The 19,152-nt window shown below is 39.4% G+C and overlaps 1 protein-coding gene and 1 pseudogene across 1 annotated transcript in view; one reads left to right on the forward strand and one right to left on the reverse strand.

Moving 5' to 3' along the window:
- Nucleotides 1–17,767, reverse strand: part of Zbtb5 (zinc finger and BTB domain containing 5) — a 30,905-nt gene extending 13,138 nt beyond the window's left edge. The window contains exon 1 of the mRNA XM_026415087.2: nucleotides 17,690–17,767. The gene's annotated coding sequence lies outside the window, so the exon portion shown is untranslated. The remainder of the gene's footprint in view (nucleotides 1–17,689) is intronic.
- LOC113175885 (adaptin ear-binding coat-associated protein 1 pseudogene) lies at nucleotides 1,099–10,120 on the forward strand (annotated as a pseudogene).
- Nucleotides 17,768–19,152: the final 1,385 nt, after the last annotated feature.

The raw sequence follows: 19,152 nt of genomic DNA on the forward strand, positions 1-19,152 counted from the left end.
AGTAAATATATGTTACATAACATATTTTGCATTCCCAATCTCCAAGCCCATCTCATAACCATTCTGTGAATAAGAAATCTCAATTCCAACAACAACAACAACAACAAAAATAATTCTTAATTCTTCTGATTCTAAGATACCACTGTTGTTAAGAGGCCCACTGTTAAAAGTTAGTAAATATTGCTTTAACAAAAATCATTAACAAAATAAGTATCACTTTTTTCAATTAAGCTTTCTGGCAATATCACACATCACAAGAAAGAAATCTATTTAGGTATAAAATACAGCTAGCTGTAGTTATGATAATCTGTCAGTTAAGGCTTATAATCAACAGAACCCAACTCTGGCTTTCTTGAATGATAATTAGAAGGCTCTCTGAGGACTCAAAGATTTAGTTAGAAAGCCGAAGAACCAGACTCAGAAATGAACAGCAGCCAAAGGAATTCTGAAAAGACTAGAACACAAAACCCACAGTCCCAAGAGCCCCATGAATCTCCTTGAAGTACTATCCCTATAATAAATGGCCTCCAACACTTCTTTAAGTAATGACATCATCTGTTCAAGATTCAAAGTTCCTGTATGATATGTCAAGATCATTGTATTGTCTTGAGCAACTAATAAAATAAATAAATAAATAATTTTTTAAAAAAAGATTCCAAGTTCCTGGGAGAGCTCCTACAGGGTAAACTTATAGACTCACCACCCTGCTTACTGTGCTAGGGGAGCAAGGAAGAAGGGCCTTTCTGTTTTTACATATGTATGCTGGTTACTGCCTTAACCAACTAATAAAACTATGCATTGAGGAGTCAATACAATTAATTAGCAAAAAACAAAAAGGCAATGAAGAAGGGAGAACCAATGGCAGAGAGCTAAAAAGTGATACTATATGATATGAGGCAACAAAACAATCTGGTCAACATAAGGACCATATAGCATAGCTTAATTTATATTTCTTTTTCTTTTTCTTTTTTTTTTTTTTTTTACAAAAACTAGTCATCTGAAATAAGGCAACATGTGTAGCAGATTCTATTTGCCAAGGTAACATTAAGATCTCCCATTCTGTATACTTTCTTACAATGTGACATTGATACTGTTCTCATGGAGGTATGGGGGGTATATGGGTTCAATCCCCAGTATGGCAATAATAACTGTGGAGGGATAGACAGATATGGGATATATCGTCTCCCCTTAAAGTCAGGCATAGTCTCTGACTATGGCAAAAGTTATACCATGTGACTTGTGATCACTGCCATAAAAGGGGACACAATTTTTGCCTCATCTTTTTAGCTTATTCTTGGAACCCAGCCACATGCTGTCTTTGAGAAAGCCCAGCTGGAGTTAACCTCAGTTCTTTCAAGATGATTTCAATCCCAGCCACTGTCTGATTATAACCACATGACAGACTAAAAGAGAATCACCTTGCCAATCCAGTCAACCCTAGAATTCTTAGAGATTATAAGCAATTTTTGTTGTTTTAAGCCAAGAAGTTCTGAGGTGATTGGTTACACAGCAATAAATACCCTGAATAATATGAAAGTTAATATTTTTTCCCCATAGATCAACATTCAAATACTATCTTCAAAGGACACACACATCTTTTGGTCTGTCTACTATGGCTTTGGAGAAAATCACTTCCTACCCATTCTTAAATAAGGCCCCAAGCCTCTAAGTTTAAGAGTGGACAGATGTCCAGGGAGGATGAACAACTTGCTACCCATTCCCATTGATTACTATGATTCTTTCAGAGTGACCCAAGCCAAGCCAATTACAGTCCACCCTGGAGATTTTAGCTGGTACTCTCAAGAAAGAGATCTGTTTTCACCTAGATCACAAACTATGGGGGAGATTTAAATCTAGGATTGAGGGTGGCCATTTTTGTTTTCTATCTTTGAATGAAGCAAACACAAAAGAAAGCAGTAGCTGAAGATCATGTCCTGATGATATTAAGACCCTGGGATGTAGCCATGACTGAAGTTAATGTCACTATAGGACTTAGTGTTTAATGAGGCAATGAATTCCCCTTTTACCTTAACCTAGTATGTTAGTCCATTTCCCATTATTATCATGAAATATCTGAAGCTAGGTAATTTATAAAGAAAGTAAGTTTGGGGCTGGGTTGTGGCTCAGCTGTAGTGCACTCGCCTACCATGTGCGAGGTCCTGGGTTGGATCCTCAGCACCACATAAAAATAAATAAATAAAGATATTGTGTCCAACTAAAAAATAAATATTAAAAAAAAAAAGAAAGTAAGTTTATTTAGCTCACATTTTTCAAGGCTGAAAGTTCAAACAGTGTGGTGCTGGTTCTGATAAGAGCCCTCCTAGCTATATCACCTCATGCTGGATGGCACAACAATGGCAGGAGCTTGCAGAAGGAAGAGCTCATACTGGGAGACAGAAAGCCAGAAAGCAGGGAGGGGCCAGAAATGATCTCCTACTGTGCTCCACCTCTTAAAAGTCCCACCACCTCTTATTTTCACACTGGGGACCAAGTTTCCAACACTGAATCTTTGCAGAACACACACACTTAAACCATATCCAAACTACAGCACCAGGTTTGTTGGGTCTCTGCCACATAGTCAAATATAGGTTTAAATTATATTGCCCAGAAAAATCTAAATAAATAGTCTATAACCTTTTGGGATCTAGAAGGGCTATTTTAAAAATCCTGTTAGTTTGGGACATATAAAACTTACTACTCTGTATTAGGAAGGCTAAAGCAGGAGGACCACAAGTTCTGAGGTCAGCCTGGGCAACTTAGGAAGGACCTGGGTCCTTATCCAGATTAAAAAAAAAAAAAAAAAAAAAAAAAAAATATATATATATATATATATATATATCTGTATCTATATATCTCTATATATTATATCTATATATATTCATTTATGTCTTAGTAGAAAAGCCAGTTAACAGCATATTTAAAACTATTTGTTTTATACATTGACATACCACATGCTTTTCTATAATATACTTAGTTTATAAAGAAAAATATATTCATACTCACACATCATCTACCACCCTACCAGGACCTGCAAAGTTGCTACCTACAGGAAGCACTTAACATTCTAAGAAATTCTTAACTTCAGTGTCTCCAATCTAGATACAACTGTACCAGAAAAATAACTAAAGAGAACTTTTCTGCTGGGCGTGGTGGTACACGCACGCCTATAATTCCAGTTGCTTAGGAGGCTGAGGCAGGAGGATTGCAGATTTGGAGCCAGCCTCGGCAACACAGGAAGGTGGTAAGTAACCTAATGAGACCCTGTCTCAAAATTAATAAATAAAAAGGGCTGGGAATGTGGCTCAGTGGTTAAGTGCCCTTGGGTTCTATCCCTTGTACCAAAAATATTTTAAAATAAAATAATAATAATAAATAAGAGAATTTTTTTTTACATTTTATAGAGGAGATATAGATGAAAATAAATGTCAGAGAGCACAATCTAAGCAAAGTCCCACATGACAGGTTCCAAGAGAGAATCATCTCACTGAGTTCAGTCAACCCCCAGCATTCCTAGAAATAATAAATGATTTTTGTTGTTTTAAGCCATGAAGTTTTGAGGTGATTTGTTACATTGCAATAAGTAACTTGAATAATGTGAAACTTATTAACCATTTCCCCCCAAATCAATATTCAGATACTATCTTCAAAGGACACACACATCTTTTGGTCTACTCTGTCTTTAGGGACAACTGCTTCCTACCCATTCTAGTCTAGTTGGGGGTTTTGTTGTTGTTTGTTTTTATGGTACTGGAGATTGAACCCCAAAGGGCACTTAACCACTGAGTCACATCTCCAGCCTTTTTATTCTGAGACAGCATCTTGCTAAGTTGCTTAACAACTAAGTTGCTGAGACTGGCTTTGAAATTGGGGTCTCAGCCTCCCAAGTTGCTAGGATTTCAAGTATGAGCCACCCTAGGCTAGGGTTTTGTTTTAATATTTATTTAGACAGTTTTAGGTGGACTCAATATCTTTATTTTATTTTTCTGTGGTGCTGAGGATCAAACACAGTCAGTGCCTCATGCATGCAAGGCAAGTACTCTACCACTGAGCTACAACCCCAGCCCTAGGCTAGGATTTTTGACAGGGCTCCACGTCGGTCTCAGAGGAGTCTTATAACATAGATCCACTGCTCTGATTTTACCAACAAAGTGGAAGTAGAGGAAGGCTGGGACTAGGGGTACACAAACGTGTCGAGGTTTATTCCCAGATACCAGATCCGATAGCATGATTAATGTCATTGTCTCTCCAGTTTTCTGTCGAGAATGGCTCAAGAAACTGGACAGACTAAGTCTATAAAACAGGAATCCCTCAGTGACTTACAGTGAGCACAAGAGACAAAGGCAGGCTAGGGCTGGAAGCCTTTAGCATCACATTGCCACCTTGTTTTCTAGTTCAAAATCCCAGTGGATAAACTGACCTAAAACTTCATAACTCAGTTTGAGTGAGAAAAGGTATCAGTGCTCTACTTACATTTCTAGTGCAGATTCAAAATGCTTTTTTCATTAAAACAGTTTATTGAGGACTGTTTTCTCTTCCCTCTAATGACTGATACAAAGGTTGGTAAATTTTGGATAAATATAGATGAAATATAACATTAATCTAAACTAATTCTAAAATCAGTCAAAAACCAGGAAGAAAACGTCTCAAAATATCCAAAGTAAAAACTAAAGCCACGTGTGGAAGGTTTTCTCACAGGAAATCCCTCAAGTCTTTACCGCCTTTTGTTTTAAATAAACAAAATTCAAGTTTTTCTCATTGCCTGGTTTATGGTGAGCAATAATAGCAACTCTATAGGGAGGGCAAGGGGTAGCTGCTTACCTGAGATAACTGGAAGTAGCAAAACAAAAAGAGCTTACTACTAAGGAGAAAAGAGGTTCCACAGCTTGGCACCACATCATGGAGGGGTTATGCAGCCCTCCAGATCTTAACAGCCCATAAAGGTACTCGTGTATTTAGTATATAAAAATTCATCCATCTAATGTTTTTAAGTACTTACTTATGTTCAAGGTTAAGTCCTGTGGATCACAGATTTGTACCACACAGTAATAAGAAGCACAGGTGATTAGCAGAAATAACACATACACAAATAACCCTATTATGAAGTAGAAAGCATTAAGGGTAACAGGTGAAATGTAATCAGTGGTTTGGCAAAGGCAAAGGTTATCTCCAGTTTTACAGTGACACTGAAAATAGAGCTAGGTCTTCATTTGGATTTAGAAAAAAAGAGATGTAAAGTACATTCTAGACACAGATAAAGATTGGAAGGATATTTGGTGAAGGGGAAGCAATGTGTCTAGTTTGGCTGGAAAGTAGGCAAGGCTAGAAAGTCACTAGATAGGGGCTGGGGATGTGGCTCAAGCGGTAGCGCGCTCGCCTGGCATGCGTGCGGCCCAGGTTCGATCCTCAGCACCACATACCAACAAAGATGTTGTGTCCGCCGAGAACAAAAAAATAAATATTAAAAAAAAAAAAAAAAAAAGAAAGTCACTAGATAGTGAATGTTCATTCAGTAATGAGCATTCAGTAATGTTAATGATTACTAATTTTAATTACCACAAGTCATCAGAAAGGTTAACTATGAGGCACCTAATTGTGAACTAAAGACTACCATCACTTTTCAAATGGTATTTGAAACCAAGCTCTGGGCACTAGGAATATTCAGAGAGGCCCTGTTTTTGATGTTTTTAACTCTTCTTAATGTCTAGTTTAATAGAAGACTCCTGGGATATATCTGTTCCTACATTTATATTGTGATGATACACTATTTTCATTTCACAAAATATATTCTTTTTTTTTTTTTTTTTTTTTTTTTTTGGTACCAGGGATTGAACCCAAGGGTGCTTTACCACTGAGCTACATTCCTGGCCCTTTTTATTTTTTATTTTGAGACAAGGTCTCACTAAGTTACTTAGGTCTCACTAAGTTGCTGAAGTTGATCTAGAACTTGTGATCCTCCTGCCTCAGCCTCCCAGGTCACTGGGATTACAGGCATGCGCCACTTCAACTGGCCACTTTCTTATCTCTGGCACTAAAAGATGCTCCAGGCCTGCCACAAATTTTAATAATCACAGAATGAGCAGGGTTCTTGACTGCAGCAGCAGAACTGATCTTAGTTAAATTAAACATAAAGGTATTTACTGTCTCAGGTGTAATGATACATGCCTGTGATCCCAGTAATTCAGGAAGCTGAGACAGGAGGATAACACATTGGAGACCAGCCTCAGTGATTTTGCAATTATTTTGCAAGACTCTGTATCAAACAACTCAGTGGTAAAGCACCCCTGGATTCAATCCTCAGTACTGGGTTGTTGTGGGGGAAAGGAGAAGAATGAAAGTCTACTGGTCTGATCATAGAACTGATGAGAAGGCCAGATACCCTAGCTTGAGCTAAGGTATCAGAATAACCTGGCTGGAATGCTGTCTCTAATGTCTGTGCTGAACACAGCCAGTACTACAACAATGACTCCATTGGCAATCTAGTCTCATCCTCTCTATACTATTATTACTAAGTCTCAATTCTCAAGTACATCTTCTTAAATAATCTGTGATGTATACCCAAAGTAGTTGTGCTCATTCTGAAATACAACACTGCCTCAAGAAAAGCACTTGTATAATTTTTGAGTTATGAGCTGAACTAATTGCTTTTCTCATGGAATGACATTCTTATCTGAAAGAAGCAAGGATAAACTATGATTATTCAGACACAAATATTTGGTAGATACTTTTCTTGAAAGTGAATTAAGTAAATTTATCACTTAAAGGAAAACAACTTGTCTTTATTGCTAATGATAAAATTTGAGCTTTCAAGTGAAAATCAGAATTTTATAAAACTTACATGTGTTTCATAGCTTCCCAATGCTCAAATACTTGTGAGATCACTGGTGATAGGTCTTTTTAATACTGTATGATAGATGTGCCAATATTTGCAAGATCTAAGTAATTCAGTGAAATGATAATAGAAGTGGAACGATATTAATACAAGTATGGATTTTAAAAAGTTCATTAGAAGTGTAAGACATTAATGTATTTTAATATAACAAAATGAGCCAGGTGTAGTGATACATAGTGTGGTATATGCCTATAATCCCAGTGAGGCAGGAGGATCCTAAATTCAAGGCCAGCCTCAGCAATTTAGCAAGGCTCTAAGCAATTTACTGAGATCTCATCTCAAAATAAAAAGGGAAAATGGGTTGTGGGTGTAGCTCAGGGGATGTAGCTCATAGTAAAGTGCCCCTTGGTTCAATTCCCAGTACTCAAAAAGAAGTAAGTAAGTAAATAAGTAAATAAATAAATAAATATCAATATGAAAATTCATAGATATGGTTTTAGATACCATGTTGCAACTAAGCACTTAAGAAAATACCATTTGTGGAGCCAGGCTTGGTGGTGCCCATATGTAATCCTAGAGGCTGGGGAGGGTGAGGCAGGAAGATCATGAGTTCAAAGCCAGCTTTAGCAACTTGGTGAGGCCCTGCATAACTTGATGAGACTTGTCTCAAAATAAAAAATAAAAAAGGGCTGGGGATGTAGCTCAGTGGTTAAGTATTTCTGAGTCCAATCCCTGGTACTGCCTCCCTCAAAAAAAAAAAAAGAAAAGAAAATATTACTTCTGGAGTTTATTCAAAAGGACATCCAAACTTATCTGAGAAAGTAATTATAATACTACTCCCTTTTTCAAGTGCCTATGTTTGTGATCCTGGATTTTTCTGGTATACTTCAATCAAAAGATTATATTATTATAAAGTAACTGTAGGAGCAGATATGAGAACCTAGAAGTCTTCTACTAAGCTAGACATTAAAATGATTTGTAAAAAAATAAAATAAAAATAACATTACTCTGAGCATTCCTAGTGTCCAGTCCTTGGTTTCAAATATTATCCTACAATAAAAAGTCTGGGCTTCTTGGAGAAATGGTTGATGGTAGAAATGGACAGGAAATATACAAAATAAACCTACAGCATCTTGTATGTAGCGCCAGAAATTAAGAAAGTGCTTAAAAGCAAACAAATAAAAGAATGGCAATATGTGAAAGGGAGAAGCCAATAGGAGAAAGATCCCCACCATGGCCAAAAATAAATAAATGAAACAATACTGAAATATAATCTAGATAATAAAATAAATATCCATGGATCCATACTAATACAAATATTGATTAAATATATAAGTACATGAAAAGGAGACAAATTTCCCATGCAGAAGAATTCCAAACATTTTGTAAAGATGCTTTGGCTTGCTTCCTGAGTACAGCATGGAAAGAGAAGGAAAAAGGAACTTCAGTGTGGAGAAATCTAATATTATCTTAGTCAGGTGAATAAGGGTGATAAGTAAGGTATGTTGATAGTATATATCACATGTTGATATGATGACAGTGACATTTTACCTCTGTATTCCCCACTCCCCATAACCCCAGTCTATTCATAAGAAAAACATCAGACAAACCCCAACTGAGGAACAGTCCACCAAATATTTGTCCAGTATTTTATCAAACTAATAAAAAATGAGGAAACTGTCAGGCCTATAATCCCAGCAACTTGGGAGGCTGTGACAGAAAGATTACAAGTTCAAGGCCAGCCTCAAAAAAAGAAAGGAGGGGGGCTGGGGTTGTAGCTCAGTGGCAGAGCACTTGTCTCGCATACCTGAGGCACTGGGTTCGACCCTCAGCACCACATAAAAATAAATAAACAAAAAAAAAGTTTTAAGTTTTATTTTGTTTATTTATTTTATTTTGCTCTATCAGTGATAGAGCATACGTGGGTTCAATTCCCTAGACCACACACACATAAAATAAAAAAAAGAAAGTAAGAGAAATTGTCACCCCAAGGGAAACAAGATGACAAAGTAACATACTATCCTTGATGAGGCACTAGAACAGAAAAAAAGATAGTGGGTAAAAATTAAGGAAATTTTAATAAAGAATGGACTCCAGTTAACAACAATGTATCAATAACGGTTTTATTATTTATAACAAATGTACCACAGTAATGTAAGATGTTAAAAATAGGGAAACTGGGTATGGGTATAGGGGGAATTTATAGATATTTCCATAAATCTATAAATTATAAAAATAAATTTTAGGGCATAAATTTTAGGGCTGGGGGTTGTGGCTCAGCGGTAGAGCGCTTGCCTAGTGTGTGCTATGCCCTGGGTTCAATCCTCAGCACCCATTAATTATATAAAAACAAATAATTATATAAAAATAAATAAATAAAACAAAGATATTGTGTCCAACTACAACTAAAAAATAAATATAAAAAATTTTTAAAATAATAAATAAATTTTAGCTAGGCAGAGTGGCACACGCCTATAATCCCAGCGGCTCAGGAGGATTATGAGTTCAAAGTCAGCCTCAGTAATGGCGAGGCCCTAAGCAACTCAGTGAGACTCCGTTTCTAAATAAAATAGAAAATAGGGCTGGGAATGTTGCTCAGTGATTGAGTGCCTTCGAGTTCAATCCCTAGTACCAAAAAATAAAAAATGCAATTTGCTTTACTAGTTTTTTTTTTCATTAAAATGTTATGTATATTCACATATAATGGGTTACTTTCAATGAATACTTAAGTTTTTTCTCAGAGCGGAGCCAAGATTGCAACCAAGTTGGAGTATGAATCTGTGCTGTGTGTGAAGCCAGATGTCAGCGTCTATCAGATTCTGCCTGAGCCTACAACCATGGTTACAGGGCATCTGACTGGAAATTAGACCAACCTAACTGGACTGGTCCTCTCCAAATTACTTCTGAAAGGGAAGACTGCCTATTATCAAACTCAAAGACAAAGTTTCAGGAGAGCCCTTTACTCAAGTACTAGTAGAACACTATCCTGGTATTGCTGTGGAGACAGTGAGAGATTCTAGCCACTACTTTGAAATTTGGATCCAGGATGGTATTGGGCAAAGTGGCACTGGATTCACAGATTGGGGAAATGCCTTTGACTTTAATGTCTCCTTGCAAGATCACTTCAAGTGGGTAAAGCAGGAATCTGAGATTTCCAAAGAATCTCAGGAAATGGATAATCGTTTCAAGTTGGATATAGGCTTCAGGGAAGGAGAGACTATCAAGTTGAGTATTGGGAACTTTCCAACTAAGAAAGGAGGTGCTTCTAAGACCAGGGACTGCAGGAGCTAGGTCATTTCCCCTCAAAAGAAGAAAAATGACCTCTAATCTGTAACATTTTTTTTCTCTTTTTTTTAGAAAAGGGGGGGCACCGGAGATCAAACTCAGGAGCACTAGACCATTGACCTACATACCTAGCCCTATTTTGTATTTTATGTAGACAGGGTCTCACTGAGTTGCTTAGTGCCTTGCTTTTGCTGAGGCTGGCTTTGAACTCAAGATCCTCCTGTCTCAGCCTCCCTAGCTGCTGGGATAACAGGTGTGGGCCACAGCATCTGGTTCCATCTTTTAAATTCTTGAATTTATTTCAGAATCATCTCATGATCCATGTGTGTCTCTTTGTGAACCCCATTGAACAAGTTCAGGGGAGACAAAGCCTTGAAACTTTCTTTTCCACTAACCCCAGATTCTAAAAATGAACAGGCTAACCTCAGTATTTACAAATTCAGAATTTTGATAAGGGTAGGTTTGGAGAAAATTGGGTGTCCTGGGTCTCTTCTGCATAGCCTCCTTCAGGCTTGTCCTTTTCAATGAATACCCAATGCTAGGTGCAGCCCCACCACCCTCTTGTGTTTACATGTCTTTTCCTATGATAAGAGGATTGTAGCACCACTACTGTTGTGTTTAATGAATAGTGGTTCTTTGACATCTTTCGATGTTTCTGGGATGAAGGAAGAAGTTGAAGGGGTTGTGCTTTCCAAGTTATATTCTACAGAACTGTTTAATTTCTTGTAGCTCCATCTCATTGCTGCATTTGAAACACAGCATTAATTTATATTCACCCCTTTATTTGCTTTATTTGTGTTTTTTAACCTGATCTGTAGAACAGAGAGGTTGAAAGTACTTAACTCTCAGTCAGTACCCACGCTGCCTTACTGCCTGGGTATCTGACCCCTTTCCATAAATATTTCTTTTTCAATCCATCTCACTCTTCAATAGAAAGCTGCTATTACATATATTGTCATTTTTTAAGGAAGTTGGGAGAGTCAAAGCTTTACTCATAACAGGTTTTGTCTTAGACTTTGATACCCACCAGCTATGGTATCTTAAAAGCAAGTTGCTCTCCCATCACTTTCCTTTCCCTCTGCCCTGCCATTCCTTTTATAATGCTGTGAAGACAGTTCACCTCCTCAGATAAATCGCCACTACCTATTTTGCTTGTAAATAGGCAATTTTGAGAATTAAATGGGAGGATATAATTTCTTCCCTTAGCACCTATTTGGATATGTAGATTCTGGATAAAGAGGGATCCTTATGTTTACTTTCAAAATATATTGTTTCTCCTAGATTTTACTCTTAACCTCTTTCTAACTTTGGGTCCCTATTTTCATTGCCTTCCTTTTTTTTTTTTTTTAAAGAGAGAGAGGTAGAGAGAGGTAGAGAGAGAGAGAATTTTAATATTTATTTTTTAGTTATCGGCGGGCACAACATCTTTGTTTGTATGTGATGCTGAGGATCGAACCCGGGCCGCACGCATGCCAGGTGAGCGCGCTACTGCTTGAGCCACATCCCCAGCCCCATTGCCTTCCTTTCTAGGCAGCTCTATTCTTACAGAGCCATGGCAGGACATTTAAAAATTCCAATAGAAAACACTAAAAAGAAAGTCTGTAGTGACTAACTATTGGGAACCTATTTTCTTAATCTTCCTCCATGTTGTGTTCCTTGTATTCTCAAGATGATAATAAATTATGTATTTGAATTGCTGAAAAATTGAAAATGAAGATATATATATATATTTAAAGTACTTAACTCTCATTCAGTACCCACGTTTTATATATATATCTTCATATGCTGTATTGATGCAATAATGGTAATTAAAAATATGGAAAAAGGAAAAAAAATTTTCTCAATTTGATTTTTATGTATAAAGGAATTCTAAGGCCAAAAAGTTTGAAAACCACTGATGTAAGTTTCGCATATATGGAAAAATTCATGTATATGGAACCTGATTCTTCAAAAATACAGGATGAATTCACCATGTATAATTCCCTTGTGTTACGTGGGTCAGTCACAAGTATCCCTTCAACCTGTTACAAGTTTCACTGTCAAAGTCCCTGTGCCATGTTGGTAATACTGTACTAGCACTTTGTGTTTCTATTAGCTGGATGATTAAAAAAGAGAATGGGAGGGCTGAATACCTACCAAGAGTCAGGTTCTAGAGTACTTCACACATATTATCTCTTAGGGATGACCGTTTACCTATACCTAGGACCAACATTATTATAATAAATGAAGAAGAGATAAGAACCCAGGTTTGACTACAAATTCTCACTCTGCAGTAATGGGAATAACCCTAACAAAATATGGGTCAGGTGGCTGATGAAAGAACACTCAGAGAAGAGACAGTATGCAGCCATGAGGATTAGGGAACTGGAGTAAAAGAACAGAGCTAGAAAGCAGAGTCAGAATCAAGGACTGAACGTGAGAATGAAAGAGAGGTGTGTAAAATGACAAACAAGAGAATGAAAATTAGAGCAAGGATTCTGGAAGAAGTGCAGGGGAATTTTCTGACTTTCCCTTCTTTTACCCAAATTCTCTCTTATTGCTAATGCCACAGGCTACCACCACAGACCACACTGCTAAGCCTTCATCACTGCCAACAGATCTCAGTTTGGAAGGTAAGGAGGATGCAGGATGAACTCTGCCCCACTGCCCCTTGCCTTGGTTCCTCTCCAACCATACATTTTACCAGGCTGGTGCCAACAAAAATCAGCAATCAGATCTTTGGGGAGAAGGAGAGGGTAATAGAATACCTTTCTGTGGGCCTGGGGATGTGGCTCAAGCGGTAGCGCGCTCGCCTGGCATGCGTGCGGCCCGGGTTCGATCCTCAGCACCACATACCAACAAAGATGTTGTGTCCGCCGAGAACTAAAAAATAAATATTAAAAATTCTCTCTCTCTCTCTCCTCTCTCTCTCTTTTAAAAAAAAAATAGAATACCTTTCTGGCAGCAAGGTTACCTGTTAAAAGAGGAAAATTTTGGTCTACCAATAGAGTGCTGACTGAAAGACCAGCATACCCAAGGCAGTCAGTTACAGGACAGTGTGAAAACACTACATTTAAACTTCCAAACAGCCAGGCACAGTGGCACATGAAACTGGGGAGGGAGGCCTGAAGTAGGAAGATCACAAGTTCAGTGTTAACTCTCAGCAACTTAGTAAGACCCTATCTCAATAGTAAAAATAAACAGATTGGAGATTTCGCTCAGTGGTTAAGCACCCCTGGGTTCAATCCCTGACAGAAAGAAGAGAAAAAAAAAAAAAAAATGAACAAACCGCCCCAAAAGTCTACAGAAACCCACCATTAATAACTCCTTTTAGCTGCATATTAAATATAAGACTACATTTGAATCTCCATTTAAAAAAATCTAAATGTGGGGCTGGGGTTATGGCTCAGCGGTAGAATGCTTGCCTCACACGTGCAAGGCCCTGGGTTCGATCCTCAGCACCACATATAAATTAATTAATTAATTAATTAAGTTATAAAAAATAAAAATTAAATACAAATAACCTAAATGTATTCTCCCTCTTACTTAGAAAATGTTTCCTGGGCTGGAATTGTGGCTCAGTGGTAAAGCGCTCGCCTGGCACATGCGAGGCCCTAGGTTCGATCCTCAGCTCCACATGAAAAATAAAGAAATAAAATAAAGGTATTGTCTCCAACCACAACTAAAAAATAAATATTAAAAAAAAATGTTTCCTGCCACCCTTCCAGTTACCCCTTTTGAAACCGTTTCAGCAATTAAACAAAATAGTGTTCAATGTTTTTCACCCCTGACAGATCAAGAAACTTATTTCTTAATTTAAAAACAAACAGCTAAATTTTTATTAAGAAGAAAACCATGCCAGCGTATTGGAGACAATTATCACTTGTGCCTTACTAGTAGAAAAGATTTAAAAAATGGATTTAATCCTTTTTTTTTTTGACCAAGTTTACTTTTCAAAAGCAGCATATCCCTTCACTTCTGAATCATTTATCAAATCAATAGTGTTGGGCTGGATTTGTGGCTCAGTGGTAGAGAGCTTGCCTAGCACACGTGAGGCATTGGGTTTGATCCTCAGCACCACGTAAAAATAAATAAAATAAAGGTATTGTGTTCATCTACAACTAAAAAAAAAATTAATCAATAGTGTTTAGTAAATGACACTGGACCATCTATTCAAAATAAAATACAACAGCCGGGCACAATGGGTAATCCCAGTGGCTTGGGAGGCTGGAGCAGGAGGATAGTGAGTTCAAAGCCAGCCTCAGCAAAAGCAAGGCACTAGCAACTCAAGTGAGATCTTGTCTCTAAATAAAATACAAAATAGGACTGGAGATGTAGCTCAGTGGCGGAGTGTCCTTGAGTTCAATCCCTGGTACCCCCCCCAAAAATTAATTAATTAGATAGAATGTATGTGACTACATGTGTTTAGATTTTTATAGCATTTCTGGATTCCTGACACATCTGAACCCCCAAACAATGGTTTTTCTTTTTCTTGTCCTCCTTCCTCATATTCTCTTCATAGTAGAGACAAAAACAGGACTACAAAGGTAAAAGCCTTATATTTTTAGAGGAAGATGACTGAGGGAATTTTAAACTAAAACTGACAAATTAAGAGTACTGAAAAATCAATTACATCATGTTAACAATATTATGTGCAGGAAAAAAAGATGGAGTAATTCATCCTAATCATTTTAAATATAAGAGTTGGAAATGGGTGGGGGGGGCACAAGGGCATATACCTGTAATGCCAACTACTGCCTCAGGAGGCTGAGACAGGAGGTTCACAAGTTCAAGGCCAGTTTGGGCAATTTAGTGGGACCTGTTTCAAAATAATAAATAAATAAAAAGGGTTTGGGATATAGCTCACTGGTAGACCACTCCTCAGTACCCCCCCACCAAAAAAAAAAGAAAGAAAAAGAAAAACAGCGGTCTTTTAGTATATAAGAACTCACTCCATACTTAAGACAAAAGGTACAGTGTAGTGTTATATTTCATCCCAACTGCTATATAAACAAAAATTGGCTCTACTAGAAAACATCCATATTTGAGAAATGTTAAGTACAGTAAAACAAAAAATCATATGTTCAAAACTAACAGAGGAGTTAAGTATTTACAACTAATTTACATTTTTAAAAAGTTGAAAGCTAACATGAATCAATACCTTGCATTCTCTTTTTCCCTTTCCAGGGGGAATAAGAAGCAGATTCAAGAATCTATGTCAGCACGACAGTAAGTTTTGTCACTTTCACTGAACACAAGATATTTTTAAATCTCTAATATGATAAAATTAATGCTAAGTACTTTAAAACTAAAACATTTACATGCATTTTGCCATTCAAGTGATTTTTAAAAAAATACTTCTACTTTTTGTGACAGTCTGTCTCTTTTGAGAACGCTAATCCTAAATTTAGGAAAATACTCCACTATAAAATGCTTTTATTCCAAATCCCATCACTCATTGAATTTTGCTAGACACATCAATTAACCAAAATCCAGCTTGTCAGCATCCCCAAATAACCAAAAGTTAGGTTTTGACACAACTTTCAAGAGAAAAACAGCAAATCTCTAGAAAACAAATTGATCTCAGTATTTTCAAAGTCCTGGTCCCGTTATTCAGCAAAACCCAAGGACCCAGAACAGATCTTCAACCCATTAATCTTACCTAGCAAGTCACCAAGCTGGCTGTGGTGGCCAGGTCAGTGTTCCCAAGTTTGCTGAGATTTCCAGAAGGGTTAAAGCAAATAGTGGAAGGCCTTCTTTAGGCTTAGGGGCTTTTCTTTAAAATTCTTTCTCCTCTTCCCATCTGGACTTTTCCCTCCAACTTTTTAGCTTACAGCCAAGCACCTTCACCACGGAAATCAGAAGACTTTAGCAAATGAAAAGCAAATTCTCCAAAAAAACAATGAGGCTCCAAGCCCACCTTTTATCTAAGGCACAACATCCCATGAAGGACAATAAATCACCAATGATGACTAAGGATGGTATTATAAAGAGACAGATGAGAACGGTGGGAACAAGGGGTTAAGAGAATAATTCTATAAAATGAGTCTACTATGCTGCTCTCCCATAAGCTTTCTTTGCCAAAAAGCAATCTGCTTGTAGCCCTGCCTGGCCCAAGTGGACAGGAAATGTCACATTCCTCAGCAAACTGAGGCAGAGTGCCAAGGTCAGGTAGTAAGTGTAGGAATAAATGATCCAGTGAAAAGATAAGGGCTGAAAAGACAATGGTTTGCTAACAGTTACCTCCGGGATTACACTCCTGGGCACAACAGGTTGCTAGCAATAGCCCCAGTGCTCCAGTTCCTTCCCACCCTTAGGCTACTGGGAGAAGAGAGAAGGTAATGATTAAAATGGAGATTCTAGGATCTGTAAAAGAGCAAGTCACAACCACTTCCACGGACACCCAGCTCTAGGATCCCTTCTCTTAGGAGAAGTCTGTTACTATATCTTTTCTTTAAAAAAAAAAAAAAAAAAACTTGCTTTCTACACTTTCATAGGCAGTTCTCAGGTGTTTAATTTTCAACATCGGGGAACAAGGACCCTCTCCTGATCTCCAAGACCGGTATCAGTATTCTCTATTCTCTTCAACCTCTAAAGAAATATCCAATGTATTTAACATCTTCTATGTGCTACAACTCAAAAATATATATACACATTTTGGAAACTTTTTTTTTCAGCTTTTGAAAGTGAAGAGTTTCTTCTATTCAAATTAATCAGAACCAGAACACATTACTTAGTCATCAAACTTTTTATTGTCTTTACCTAAAATTCTTCCTCCAAATTATTTAAAATTTTCTTCTATTTAGGAAATAGCTTCTACAGTACTTTCTACTATGCCAGAAGACAGACTGACAACAGTAAATGACCATTTCAGAAGGGAAAAAAAGCCTGACAGTCAAAACTCACCCCCATTCACTGCTTTATATTGTATCTATGTACAAATCTGTTTTCCAAACAGGAAGGAGGAGGGATGGCTGTCTCTTAACCACCTAATTTCCCACAGCTTCTTACACGAAGCTTTGAAGTAGTGGACATCCAATGAATGCCTATTTAGTTATTAAACACTTAGTGTTTAATAACAAGTTTGGACATTCCAAAACACTGACTGCACCCCTCGAGTCAGCCGCCGGCTCCCGAATCCAGATCGCCCATGGCCTTTCTCTGATGAAATAAAACCTCTTCGCTCAAGAAGACACAGGATGGGGGCAAGAGGGCCACCCGACTTCCTCCCGCAGGGCACCAGATTCTCTATTCACTTCGTCAAGCTGCAGATCGGGAGGCCTTTCCCACTCCATCCCGTTAAGCTATGTCTGCGTCCGGAGATCCGCAGGGGAACGAGCCCCCGCCCCACCCGGCAGGCAGACAGCCTGGCGTCGGGACACTGGGGACGCCTGCGCAGAAGAACCCGCCTCCCACCCGCTGTGCCCCTCGGATCCGAAGGGTAACAATACCCCCTTCTGAAAGACAGGCGGGATAGGCCGGGGACACCAATACGCGTCCGCACGCTCCCTGACGCCTTGGCGCGTCTCGGGTGCTCAACCGTCTTCAGGTGCCGCGCTCGCGCCATCACTACTCTTGCTGACAGGGTCGCCTCACCTGAGCCGGGCTCCGCCCCCCTTCTCCCCGCTGGAGGAGGCGGTGACCCTTCTCCGATCCGACCCGATAGTGTCGGAGGAGGCGGGAACGTCCAGACTGGCGTCTCCGTGATGGGACTTCCTCTCCCTTCCGCCCGCCCCCCGCCCGCCCCTCCTTTCGTTCTCTCAGCTCCTTCTGCCGGTTCGCCGCGTCTCTCTGTGAACACCGCGGCGGCGGCCGACAGTAAACGGAAGTGACGCAATGCAAGATCACCTACCCCGCTCTATTTCTCCTCCCCTACGACCTGGATACAACCAATCATCAAAGGGGAGGGCGGAGCCGGGGTGGAGTGCAGCCTGTCTCCCGCGGAACCCGGAGGAATTTACTCGGCCCCCTGAAAAATTGACCAATCCACAGTCCCAAGAGCCCGGCTCTGTTTACTACCGACCGAATCCGTGAGCGCTCTGGCCAATCACCGTTTGCCTTAAAACTGTTATCAAATGCCTTTAAGGCGGGATTTATCACTAAGCAACTCCAGGTTTGGACTATAGAAAAGTGACTGTGTGCCACAGCCAATCAAAATCCGCTGTGGCTAGACAAGCGGGTTTTCCGCCTAATTCTGCCAATCATAATCACCACTGCTTGGGGGCTGAATGCTCCCCGGAGGCGGGCCTGCAGGGTAGTGCGTCCCGCCCTTGCCTGGTCCTAAACAGTTTTTTTTCCATCCTCGCAGCGCTGGCCCTGGGGTTCTTTGGGGCTCCTTCTTTGAAGTGAGTTCGCTTGGCGAAATCCACGCACACGGTGGGAAGTTGTTCCCAGCACATAGATGGCGGAAAAGATAAAACGAAGTCCCAAGGAGCTGTTTAGGTTAAGCCAAATCCATACTTAAAACGCCGAATTTAAAAAATGCCTTTCATCTGATGACAATTAGGTGGAACTATGCCCCACGTCCACTCAGGTTTGGCGGTCAGTCTGGAAACAGCGGCCCCTGTAGAGCCTGGCAGGCGGGTCCAGATTTCTGAGTCTGGATCTTGACTGTGCATTCCGCGTCCCAGATCATGCAACCTTGTAATCTCTAGAACCAAGTTTATACTCGGCCACACCTCAACAAAAATTGGAAGCGCTAAGCTTTCCCAGCAATATCACAGACGTGAAAGGGTCGCAAGGTCAGAAACGACCAAGCTCCGGGATTGGTGCCAGGCTCCCAGGTGCAAGCTGGATGGAGAACGCGAACCCTGACTCAGATGGGTCGCCGCGGCCCCGCCAGGGCGCCCGGCTCTGGGACGTGGGAAGAAGCTCTCCTTTCCCTAGGGAAAGATGAAGATGAAAGCCCTAGGGGCCTGCGTGGCCGGGGAGACAAAGGCTCCCGAATGCAGCTGATTTCTTTGCGGTTGGTGTGGGGGGGCCTGGATCCCAGGACTTCCTTAAAGTTGAAACTCGCAGATTTCTAATGTTACTTAACACCCAAATATCATTTCAGCTGA

Source organism: Urocitellus parryii, chromosome 4 (genome assembly GCF_045843805.1).
Source record: "Urocitellus parryii isolate mUroPar1 chromosome 4, mUroPar1.hap1, whole genome shotgun sequence".
Taxonomy (NCBI): Eukaryota; Metazoa; Chordata; class Mammalia; order Rodentia; family Sciuridae; genus Urocitellus; species Urocitellus parryii.